The sequence below is a fragment of the Crinia signifera genome, chromosome 4, assembly GCF_055691185.1.
Source record: "Crinia signifera chromosome 4, ASM5569118v1, whole genome shotgun sequence".
Lineage (NCBI taxonomy): Eukaryota > Metazoa > Chordata > Amphibia > Anura > Myobatrachidae > Crinia > Crinia signifera.
The window spans coordinates 173424593-173436135 of record NC_139220.1 but is presented as its reverse complement, the minus strand read 5'-3'; the positions used below and the strand labels follow the sequence as shown (position 1 = coordinate 173436135).

At 41.9% G+C, this 11543-nt stretch overlaps 1 long non-coding RNA gene across 1 annotated transcript; it reads left to right on the top strand.

Annotated features, from left to right (window-relative positions):
• The first annotated feature begins 6693 nt into the window (after nt 1-6693).
• Nucleotides 6694-10506, top strand: LOC146072466 (uncharacterized). Its single transcript, XR_014473140.1, has 3 exons — nt 6694-7070; nt 8190-8297; nt 10050-10506. It is a non-coding gene; the product is annotated as an uncharacterized LOC146072466 (long non-coding RNA).
• Nucleotides 10507-11543: the final 1037 nt, after the last annotated feature.

Here is an 11543-nt window from a genome sequence, read left to right as displayed (position 1 = left end):
CACGGGAAGAATTACTTAAAGGTACACACAAAAAAGAGTTCAAGAATTGTTTCCCTATAGTGTCTGAATATACCCTGTCAACGGGGGTGCTACCTAGAGCTACAAAGGCCCTATGGCCAATCATAAAAACTGACCCCACCTTGCCTGTATTCAAGAACATGAATCCCTTGATCAGTTACAAGAGGGGGAGAAATTTGAAAAATATGCTGTGCAAAAATGACATTACCGAGGCTACCCTAGTGAGTAGTGGTCAAATGCTTAGAAAACCTGGCTCAAGTATATGATTATCGACCATATTCCAGTTTTGAACAGAGGAGGAGACAGGACCAAATTGTTGCTTCAGCGAGAAACCAGCTGGATTTATGATCTGGACACTATGTACCCTCAGGGTTTAAATGAAAAGGTGTCCCTAAACTGCTTTTTATAATGGGAGATCCTGGGGCCCATGTATGGGATAAATTGTTTTTCCACATAATTTGCAATATAATACAGTTATTCAGGGTCTTTTACATTGCACTATATTATGGACTTGCTGGGATACCTAGCATCATGTGCAGCATAGAACTGTGAGATCGGTTACATTTTTGAGCACTGTCACTTTAAATGGAATGCCTTTTCTTTATAGACATTCCCTTATATATATTTTTTGCACTGTTTATATCCCCATATTTATACCCTTGATTTGCAGCCTGCCACACAGTGGAGGAACTTGGAGCCCGGAGACTGAGCATGATATTGTATTTATTATTAAATGCATTAATCTCTATTCATTTCTTTCACAGCAGACTACAGTCCCCAGAATGCCCTGGGTGACTCACTGCTGTGTGTCATGACATCACTCTCTGGCGCCCCCACTGTCTGCATGGCATTCTGATGAGCTGTGGGCATTACTGTGTGGAGCATAATGTGGAGCAGTGGGCATTATTGTCGGGGGTGAAATGTGGTGAAGTGGGCAGTTGTATGTGGGGCATAATGTGGCACAGTGGGCATTTATGTGTGAGGCACCAGTTGGTTGCAATGTGGAACAATAAGCATTGCAGTGTAATAATGTAGTACACTGGATATTACTGTGCAGGCTGTGCAGTGGACATTTCTTTGTGAGATGCCAGTGAGACATAATGTGGCACAATGGGCATTACTTTATGAGGAGTAATGTGGTACAGTGGGCATTACTATGTGGGGCGTAATGTGGCGCATTGGGCATTATTGTGTGGGGCATAATATGTCACAACGGGCATTTCTTTGTGAGGTGCAATGTGGTGTAGAGGGCATTACTATATGGGGTGGAATGTGTCGAAATGGGCATTATTGTGTGGGGCGCAATGGTCCTTATTGTGTGGGGTGTAAATTGGCTCTTGGGCATTATTGTGTGAATGGGTAATGTGGCGTAAGGGGGATTACTGTGTGTGAGCATAATGTGGTAATTCTGTTAAAGAATAGTGTATACATCAAAGTTTGTTAAACTTTGTACTAATACTAATCCTTAGTGCCGCCTTAACTCCTGTGGCTATTTACACTGCTATCCACTGTCAGGCCTACCCCCTCTCTGCTGTTTTTAATTACATCAGCTCAAAAATCAACCCTCCCCACCCACAGCATGCGCGTGGGGGGCCCACAAATGTTTTGTTACTCCCCTAATGTAGAAAGCGGAACAGAGTAGTGTATCAAGATATGGTAGTGGATTGACCGTAGGCAGGGCAGTAGAGAGTCTGGTTGGGCCCAGGAAATTTCCTCGGGGCATGGTCTAATCATGGAAGGCATGGCTGTGCAACCTTCAAATAAAATAGAGAAAAAAATAGTACTTTAAGCGCCTCTCTGGCCATACTGCAACCCAACAGCATATGTTGGGTTGAGAAGAGCTGCTTCAGCTACTGCTTTCAGGTAATAGGGGGAAGGACCAGCGGGACTAGGGCCTCTCCATCAGACCTGGGCTTGGGTAATTATTAAAAAACTATTCTTTGTTAAGAGATATTTTTATTATCTATATCAGTGGTTCTCAACCATTACGTGTTCCCAATGTCATATTTTGAGGATTTCTGACAGGAAACAGTAGGTGGGGTGATTCTACAAATCACAGCCTGTTGGTGGTACTTGAGGACTGGCACTGAAAAACTTTTGGTTAGGAGCCTCTGCACATGAATAAACGGGATGTGGTTAACATGCTGGCAGTTAGAATACTACATCATGGCCCTTATTCTGGTTCACTCGCAAAGGCAAATTCCTTCTCAAATGGACAAAACCATGTGCACTGTAGAGGGGGGGGGGGGCAGATGTAACATGTGCAGAGAGATTTAGAATTGGTTGAGTTATTTTGTCAGGGTAAATACTGGCTGCTTTATTTTTACAATGCAATATAGATCTCAATTTGAAGTACAACCCCACCCAAATCTAATTCTTTCTGTACAAGTTACATCTGCTCCCCCTGCAGTGCACATGGTTTTGTCCATTTGAGAAGGAATTTGCCTTTGCGAGTGAACCAGAATAAGGGCCCAAATGAAAAGAGACTAACTGTTAGGGGACAATTAACATAATTTTTACTAATACAGTGTAAATAAGAGGGTGTTTTTACAACCTTTCGCATTCATTTTAATTTAGTTTCTCTTGAATGTATTAAAAAGCTTTTTAGCAGTTTTCATAAAAAGCTCCAAACCCTATAATATTTGTAGCAACCAGATCTGGTCAAATTTGCAAAAGCAAAATTGTAAAAAAAATAAGCAAATCACTGCATTGAGCACTGTGTCATATTTTTTCTGTGCAGGGTTAATACTGGCTGCCTTATTTTTACACTGCAATTTAAATTTCAGTTTGAGCACAACCTGACCAAATTTTAATCTCTCTGTATTGTATAATATCAGCTCTATCTACAGAGCAGTAGAGAGCTTTGTACTTTTCAGGGAGCATGGCCTAATAATGGGAGATGTGGCCATGCACCTTTAGAATAAAATGCAGTACTTTAAGCACCTCTGTGGCCACACTGCAGCTCAGCACACAGCAGCATGTGGTAGGTTGAGAAGAACTGCTGCAGCCAGGCAACAGGAGCTTCACTGGGCCCCTCCATCAGACCTGGGCCCAAGTAATTAGTACCCTTGATCCCCTCTCTTGATGCCACTGCTCAAAAATGACGGTATTTCAAAATGTTTTTGATGTCCGAGCAGGACGGGCAGCAAATGTCACCTTGTAGACTGGATGCCGCTGTGCGCACAGGTGTCTCTCTCCCATTTGGGGTCAGTGGCCACATGTATGTGTGCATCCAGCCTACAAGGTGACTATTTGCTGCCCACCCTGCTCGGACTTCAAAAACATATACAATGAAAATGCATGCTGCATCATTACATATGAATTTAAATTAGTGGGCTCAGCTGCTATTGTAAAGCTGGCCATACCTCAGGAAGACCTGCTCCCCTCTTCATGTTATAATAAAACAAAAACAAAAAACACACAGACACACCATGGTTTCTATCCTTAACCATGTTTATTAAAGATTACTTATATGGCATTTATATTTACAAGCCATTATTGATTTATTGCATATCTAAGTAAATTGTTTCTTGTATGTATATTGTTATACATTTTTATTATACATTTATTATTGTTGACAATTCATAAATACTTAAATCCTTTATTATATAAATGTTAACTTCATAGACATACTCATTGCTGACTTTATGGAAGGAAAAATTGAAAATGTATGCATTATATAATGTTGTTCACTGATAAATTGTGTTACTTCACTCCATAATATGCAATAAAAACAATTTTGAAAAAAAAAAGAAAGACCTGCTCCCAATCATGAGTGTGTCCAGATTTCCCTTTAACTCCCCGGCAGAATTGATGGTTTTTGGACACACAAGCTTATTTTGCAGGGTACCGCAGCCTGCCCACTTTTTAACTTTCCTGCCGGCTAAGCACCCCCTCAGCATGAAGGCAGTTGGACAACTGCAAATATGGAGAGACAGGAGGAATGGGTTTGCCTTTCCCACCATGTGCAACAGGCATGTAGATATGCGACACATGTCATAATGTGTAGTGGGCATTACGGAGTGTACCATAATGTGTAGTGGGCATTACAGAGTGTGCCATAATGTGTAGAGGGCATTACAGAGTGTGCCATGATATGTAGTGGGCATTACGGAGTGCGCCATAATGTGTAGTGGGCATTATGTAGAGTGCCATAAGGTTTAGTGTGCATTATGGAGTGTGCCTTAATGCGTAGTGGGCATTACAGTGTGTGACATAATGTGTAGTGGGCATTACAGAGTGTCCCATAATGTGTAGTAGGCATTACGGCGTATGGCATAATGTATAATGGGCATAATGGTGGGTGGTGTAATGGGCATTATGGCGTGTGGCATAATGTGTATTGGGCATAATAGTATGTGGTGTAATGGATATTACGGTGTGTGACATAATGGGCATTACGGCATATGGCATAATGTTTAATGGGCATATTGGTGCATGTTATAATGAGTATTGGGCATTACGGTTTGTGGCATAATGTAAGATTCATTATGGTGTGTGGCCTAATGTGGCCATGGCCCTATTGTCATGTAGCTGCTCCTCTAGTTTAATATGACCACTCCCATGCGTGGTCATAATGACTTTTGTTGGACGCACTTTAGGCGCTATTAGTACCACTATGAAATTATTTCTACTTGCACTCCTGTACAGCATTCCCTTTTGATGCTACAACCATGTTTTATTAGGCCATACAACCTTTTCTAGAAACCTGCTCACACAACGGCACCCCCCTTTAGTGGTGCACCCCCTGTCATTTTTTCCTGCATCCGCCCCTGACAATAGGCACTGGATCGATTAATTGCTCTACCCAGCAAAGCCATTGAAATCTACTGATGTGTAATAAGTATATTGTTAAGTTCAACAACTCTTGTCAAAACCCAGAGAGATCATCTAGCTTTCTGAGACTATTCTGCTGCATGGGTAGAATTAGAAACTCACAGAGCTAGATTAAGATTTCCTTACTTCCTACCATTGCAAGGATGTAGACAAGAACACCTTTAACAGTACCCACAACACTGGCTCAGTGTGTTGGGGGCTGGCATTATGGCAGACACTGAGTAAATATGTTGTAACACTGTCATCAGTGGACTCTGCAGGGAGGAGTGTTGCATACTCTAAAGCCAGTGGATTGGGGTGGTCACAAACTGGTTGACCAGGACCCCCACACACTTTTTTGGGATATAATTTCTAAAGGTCAATGTCAATAGTTTCAATGCTGTCTATTTTTATGTTGAAGTCAAAATGACCCCATATGGATATTTCATGCAAAACTAAAATGAATTAGTATATATATCATACCCTGACCAAATTCATCTACTAGCACATGATTCAAAAACATAGCACAACAAACACATGTGCTGAATTGCCCAACAGCTGTATTGTGCGATGAGTGTATTTCAAAGGGATCAGTCATCACACAGTACAAAGCATTTGCTAATAAATATGTATGATGATGGAACTGTTTACAGACCCTGCTCTCAATGTAAAAAGTTTGTAACAATATAATCAAACACTGTCAACATTTAATGTCATTAAAAGCCATCAGAAGTCTCACTGACATTTGAACTGGGACGGTTTACACACTTTGTACATTATTTATTAGCATTGACATTTCAAAAGAATCTAATAAGTAGGCATAGTGCATACAAGAAACTCCTGACAACTGATTTTAGTATTGGTTTACCAATGACTAATTTATTATCATTTTACAGTCTCAACAGTATTATGTACTCCTTCAATGTGCAAAAGAACTAAATGTTTCATTAAAGCACATTGACTGACTGCAAATAATGAAGACCGGCACTACGTTATTTGTGCTTGTCCACTATAATCGCACTTTTCCATTGATATACACATCCCAGAGTTTTTGAACATGACAACTCCCTACCTGGTATTTTTGTTATACCTCTTTCACTTCGCAAATGCCGGGTCGCACCTGGGATTTGGACATGGGCAGGGCTTAAAGTGGTAATGCAGAGGTGGGGGAACTCATTTCTCTATGCCACCTAATTACCTCCCCTCCCCATCCCCCATTAGGCAGAGACAGGGCCAGTGGTAGGGGTTTTGGCATCCCCCTGCAAACTAGAATGCTTTTCTGTGAGAATTACTGTGCAGGGTCAATGCGGAGATTAAAATGTTCCACCTCACCATTTGAGGTGGTGGAACTCAGTTCCACCCCGTTCTCCCTCACTTTAACCCCTGGACATGGGTCTGTCCTGGGAGTGACCCGGCATTTGCGAGGTGACCCCTCAAAAATCCCCCCTGCACCACAGAGTGTAGCAAGCCTATAGTTTGGAATAGGCCAAAGAACACATGAATGCATTCTTTGCTAAGCTAATTTAATGTATGGTACAGTCTTTATGTTCAAAGAAACATCAAATCCTAAGAACATATACACAAAATTTATGTCAGCAATTATGAACAAACACAGTTAAATCCATGTGCTAGATGTTTTAAAAGTCCACAACCACCATTTAGACAAGGGTAAAGCTTCGCACAAGATGTTTTCAAAAACTTAACTTGAGTAGTTTTATGGCAGGTGGAGTATTTAGACAAATACATGTCTGCTTCACATCTGTTGTGGATTTGTTCATTTTAGTTTTTAATGCTTTTTGCGATGTTCTTTTTTAACCCCCTTGCAGTGTACACCATTCCAAAGCAGAGGAAGAAGCTCAATAAATCTGAGGAGATGGTGAAAGCCATGTCTTGTTGGACCAGCTCCGGAGATGGACTCTGCAATGGAGGCTTTTGAGGATGCACACCAAGAACACTTCATAACCGCAGAAAAGGAAATGCATCAATCATTTGTCAACCAGATAATGTCTATGCAAAAGCGTCTTACCAGGGAATCCCATAACATCCATCTTGCATTCCTTGAATGCTTAATAAATAGAAACCCCTCACAAACAAGTTACCAAAGCCCAATGCAGGAGCAGCCTTATCCCCAATATGGAAAAGCCCAGTTTTTATGACCCTGCTGCCACACCGTCTGCATCAAAGATTTCTCTATCTACAGGCATCTTCCGTAACCCTGTCTGTAAAGGTGTCGTATGGTAAAAAAGGTTCCAGTTTTAATATTTGTATGTAAAATATTTAAAATGTTAACAGTTTTTTAATACTAGTGTAGGTAAAAAAATACCTCCCTCATTCTAATGTGATATGTCAAGCTACCACAGGTAGATAAGTGGTAAAGAGTTTACACAATGTTTCAAACACACTATCATATTTGCACATATTGTAACCTTGAAATTACGACCCACTTGTGTGTCAGTTCAAATATTAAGTTTGATTGTCTTTTATAAGGTGAGTAGCTATAAACCATTTCTTTATTAAACATAATGGTGTGCAGCTAATGGCAGTAATACCGTACACCTCAGCCAGTGGTAGTAATAGCATACACTATCACAGTTGCACTTATTGACCCACTTGTGTGTGTGTTACACTTTAAATAAAAAAGTCTTTTATTTTTAAAACAAAAAGTTTTATTGAACAACATAAACCTTTTTTTTTCATAGCAAGAACTTGATGTTGTCCTTTATGGAGGGAGGGTTTGCCACAAGTGTTTCCTTATTAATTAGGCACTACTGTGTCACCCCTCATACACTGCGGTAGGAAATGTTCCTTCTGTATCTTGCATACTTTATGGAGAATACAGCAGGCAGCGACCACTTTTGGGATCAGTTTGAGGTCCACATCAGTGCACTTCATCATGCAGCGCCAATTTCCCTTTAAATGCCCTTAGGCATTTTCCACAACAGTCCAGGCAGAACTGAGGATGTGGGTAAAAGTAATTTTTGCTGGTGGCAGTTGGACCCGTTGAGTGAAACCATGGGCGGATTCAGGCAGGGGCACCCGGGCACGTGCCCCTCCCCCATTTATGACAGCGTTGCTAGCCCCCCAGGAACCTGAGATACCACCAGTTAAAGCTGGAATGTTTTACATAGGATAACGTGGGACCCGCTAATTCCAACCCCCATCCAGTTCCAATGGCTGCCAGTTCCTCCCCCGGCATCACAGAAGCAGAAGTTTGATCTCAAACCCAAATCGCTGAGCCTTCAATCTGATACCAGGCTGGTCCATATTGGTCAATTGCTTCCTGAGATATTGTGGGTAAATCGATTTGTTTCTTTCTGAAATGTAATTTCATGGCTGTTCTTGTTCTTTGAGGGCAGATTTCTCTGGAACAGACACAGGAAACAGCTCAGCAGAGGAAGCGAGGACGGCGGCTCTCCTTAGCATGACTATTCATTACAAGCCAGCGCAACAACTGGACTAATCCAGTGAGTCTTTCTCATACATACTGTAATAGTAATTATGTACGGAGTAGCTGACTGCCCTCTCCCACAAGTGTTATAATTACCGGCACCTCTGCTCATATTGGCCCTTATTCTGATTGACGCGGACTTTACCGCGTACTTACGGATCGCGTCTTTACGGCGTCTGCGCATGCGTGGAGAACGCTACGCGCATGTGCCACGCCTTGACTCGGTACCAGTTCGGGCAAATCCCGTCCAAAACTGTTCACCGCTATCAGTCGGGAAATAGGGGCGTATTATGGGCGTCATGCGGAATGACACATGGGCGTAGTTTCAAAGTGGGCAAAACGGGGCGGAAACATGGGCGGACACGGGGGAGTACACTTATGTTGGGGGGCGTACATTCGGAAACCACTCCGAATGCACGCGATCAAAAAGGGCAGAAATGTGCGGTGTCCACAAGTGTACTATTGCTTTGCGGACACCACTCGTTCATGCGGTAGGCGAACGTACGCCTAATGACTACAACCATTAACACCTGAACCCAATAGAATCTACTCCTTTACTCATTACTCACTAATAGGCCGCTTGTCAGTGCTTTAATTGAAACCATTGCTGCTTCAAGGAAACCTTAGTAATCCCCCACATATGCTGTACTTGTCCCACACTTAAAAACTGCTAACAATGGACATGACTGAATATTAATACTATCAATACACATGTGTATTAGACATGTATAATAAGTGGGTCATGTGATGTATTGCAGAAGATACTTCATAGTGGGTTGTTTGGCGTAAATACTCCGCTTACGGGCGGTAGCACCGCTTGGCTCCCGTTCGGATGCGGTATTTCCGAGCATACTCTGTAATACTCTGTAATACCGTGCAGAATCGGAGTGTTTCTCCCGCACACGCATGGTTTGTATGTCGTCCGTAAACACGCCCTGTTCTTAAAGAGTGAGTCCGTCCGAATGCGGAGGACCCGTGGGCGTTTCTACGGACGATGGCCGCATGCGGCAAAACACCGTGGCGTGCGGACCGCTCCGTAAGAATGCGGGAATATCCGCACCAACCAGAATAAGGGCCATTGTGCTCAAGCTGTCCACAGCAACAGCTGCAAACACTGTATTTGTGTATTAACAATCAATACTCTTGCAGCACCTGCTCTTTGGAGACACATGGTTTTATGGAAAAGGTCCTATGATTGAAATCCTTTGTACCAATACCCATACCCTGGTAGTAATTCAGGACAAATGAGGATCATACTCTAATGCCATTTAACCATTTGTTGTTTCCCAAATTAGCACAATAGGCAAATATTGCCCCACTATAATTTCTATATTTTTGCAGCGTTCATTTATGTGTTATAATTAGGAACCTACTTATTTAATTTTAGAGTATATCCAATAAAGAAATGCAAGTTTAATACCGTATTCATACATATTATCTGTGATGTAAGGGTGCCCCCACCCAGAGTTTTCATTCTTTCTTCTCCTCCCTTGGCAATTTAAATAAATACAATTCTGCCATATGCCCCTATTATAAACCATTTTTATCTCATGAGTCTATGAGCAGGATATTTCACGGTTTCATGTTATATTCCTATGTTGTCATCAATGTATGTTTGTCTTATTTCCCTAGTGTATAGCCTCACGGAAAATGTTGATCCTTTGAAATATAATAACAATATAAGTCTAATGGGAAATCAAATCTGAATATTGTTTATTAACATTTTATCATAAAAAGCTTTAATTTAATTAAATGTTTGCTTACATAGGAAATAATATATTATTTGCTTACCATGAAAAAGCTGTCAGTTGGACGGCGAAACATGTCAGGGAGCACCTGCTGATTTTAATTGGGCATCTATGGTCTGATCCCTCCCCATCACCCATCTGCAATACAGTCATTTGGAGACTGACTACTATAACTCTGCATTACCTGGGCCTTAAGAGCTATATCATCAATTTGGGAACCACCACCTGCACAATCAGGATTACAAACTCCGCATTATTGTTGAGGACTCCCCACACTCCATCAGGGGCTCTAACAGCATCCTCCAGCGTGAAAACAAGAATCCGGCAAGGTTTAATGGACTCCCACAATCTCCAGCAATCTAAGGATTGATCCCAGGATCACCCCAACTTCACCTTCGTCTCCGCACCCTGGGGTAAACGGGACTTCTGACCATAAGTATCAGATCCTCATTTTTTACAACCTTTTTATTTCCATACCAATGTACATTTTCTTTTTAACATATTTCTGTATTTTTTGATAATTTGTGCAACACGTTGTGTCCAAATACTATATTATATACTAACATAGTACATAGCACAAGTTGAATTTTTTCCTATCCCAATAAATTTTTCATGTTCTAAATTCATTTCTAACCAATTATTGCTCATAGCGCTCCACCCACCTCCTTTTTTCCATTTGTAACCATACCCGGGGATTGACACCCCCAAGTAGGAGCAGCTTGCCAAACCACCCCTAAAGGCGCCCTTTAACTACAGGCCACCAAGCCACTAGTTAAACCCCCCTTTTTCCAAGCACCTACAGAGTCTTGTTGTGGGCCATTGCCCTGCCACGCTATAGTGGACGCCGCCCACCAACCAGAGACCTTACTGCTGCTGCACTGTGGTGCCACTGTCAAGGAGACTACACATGGCATGAAGAGAACTCTTCAACTGCCCTTCACTACTGCTCTGCAGATAATCTCACACTTACTTCAGAAGACCTGCTGTGTTACCCTATGTTGTTGCTACATGGATCACTCCACGTGTCCCGGATAACCCACCACTACTGCTAAACATCACTGCCACGTGATACTATCTGCCACTTGTGTCGAGGATAGTATGATTGCTATACAGGCAACCTGCAGATCCAACACTGCATCAATCGTTGATCGATAAGGTAGACGATTTGGAGAATCGTCACAGCAAAACAATCTCTGCTTTGTTGGGATACTCAAACAAATCAGAGGGTCAACCTTCATAGAATATTAAGTAAACAACTGGTTGAATCCCTCCACCTTATGGAAGACCTAAGTACACCTGAAAGGGCTCATAGACTGGGTCCAGGTTGTGACAGGCCCCATACTTATCTTTGCCCAGTGATAGAAAGTTTTTGGAGAGAATTATAATGGCACAAAAAAAGAGGTTGCTAGTTATTGATGAGCGCTGCATTCTTGTCTTTCACAATAACTCGGCCGCAGTGGCCCATAAGAGAAAATAATTCTCACCAATTTGCACTCTTATACCCCGCCAGATTG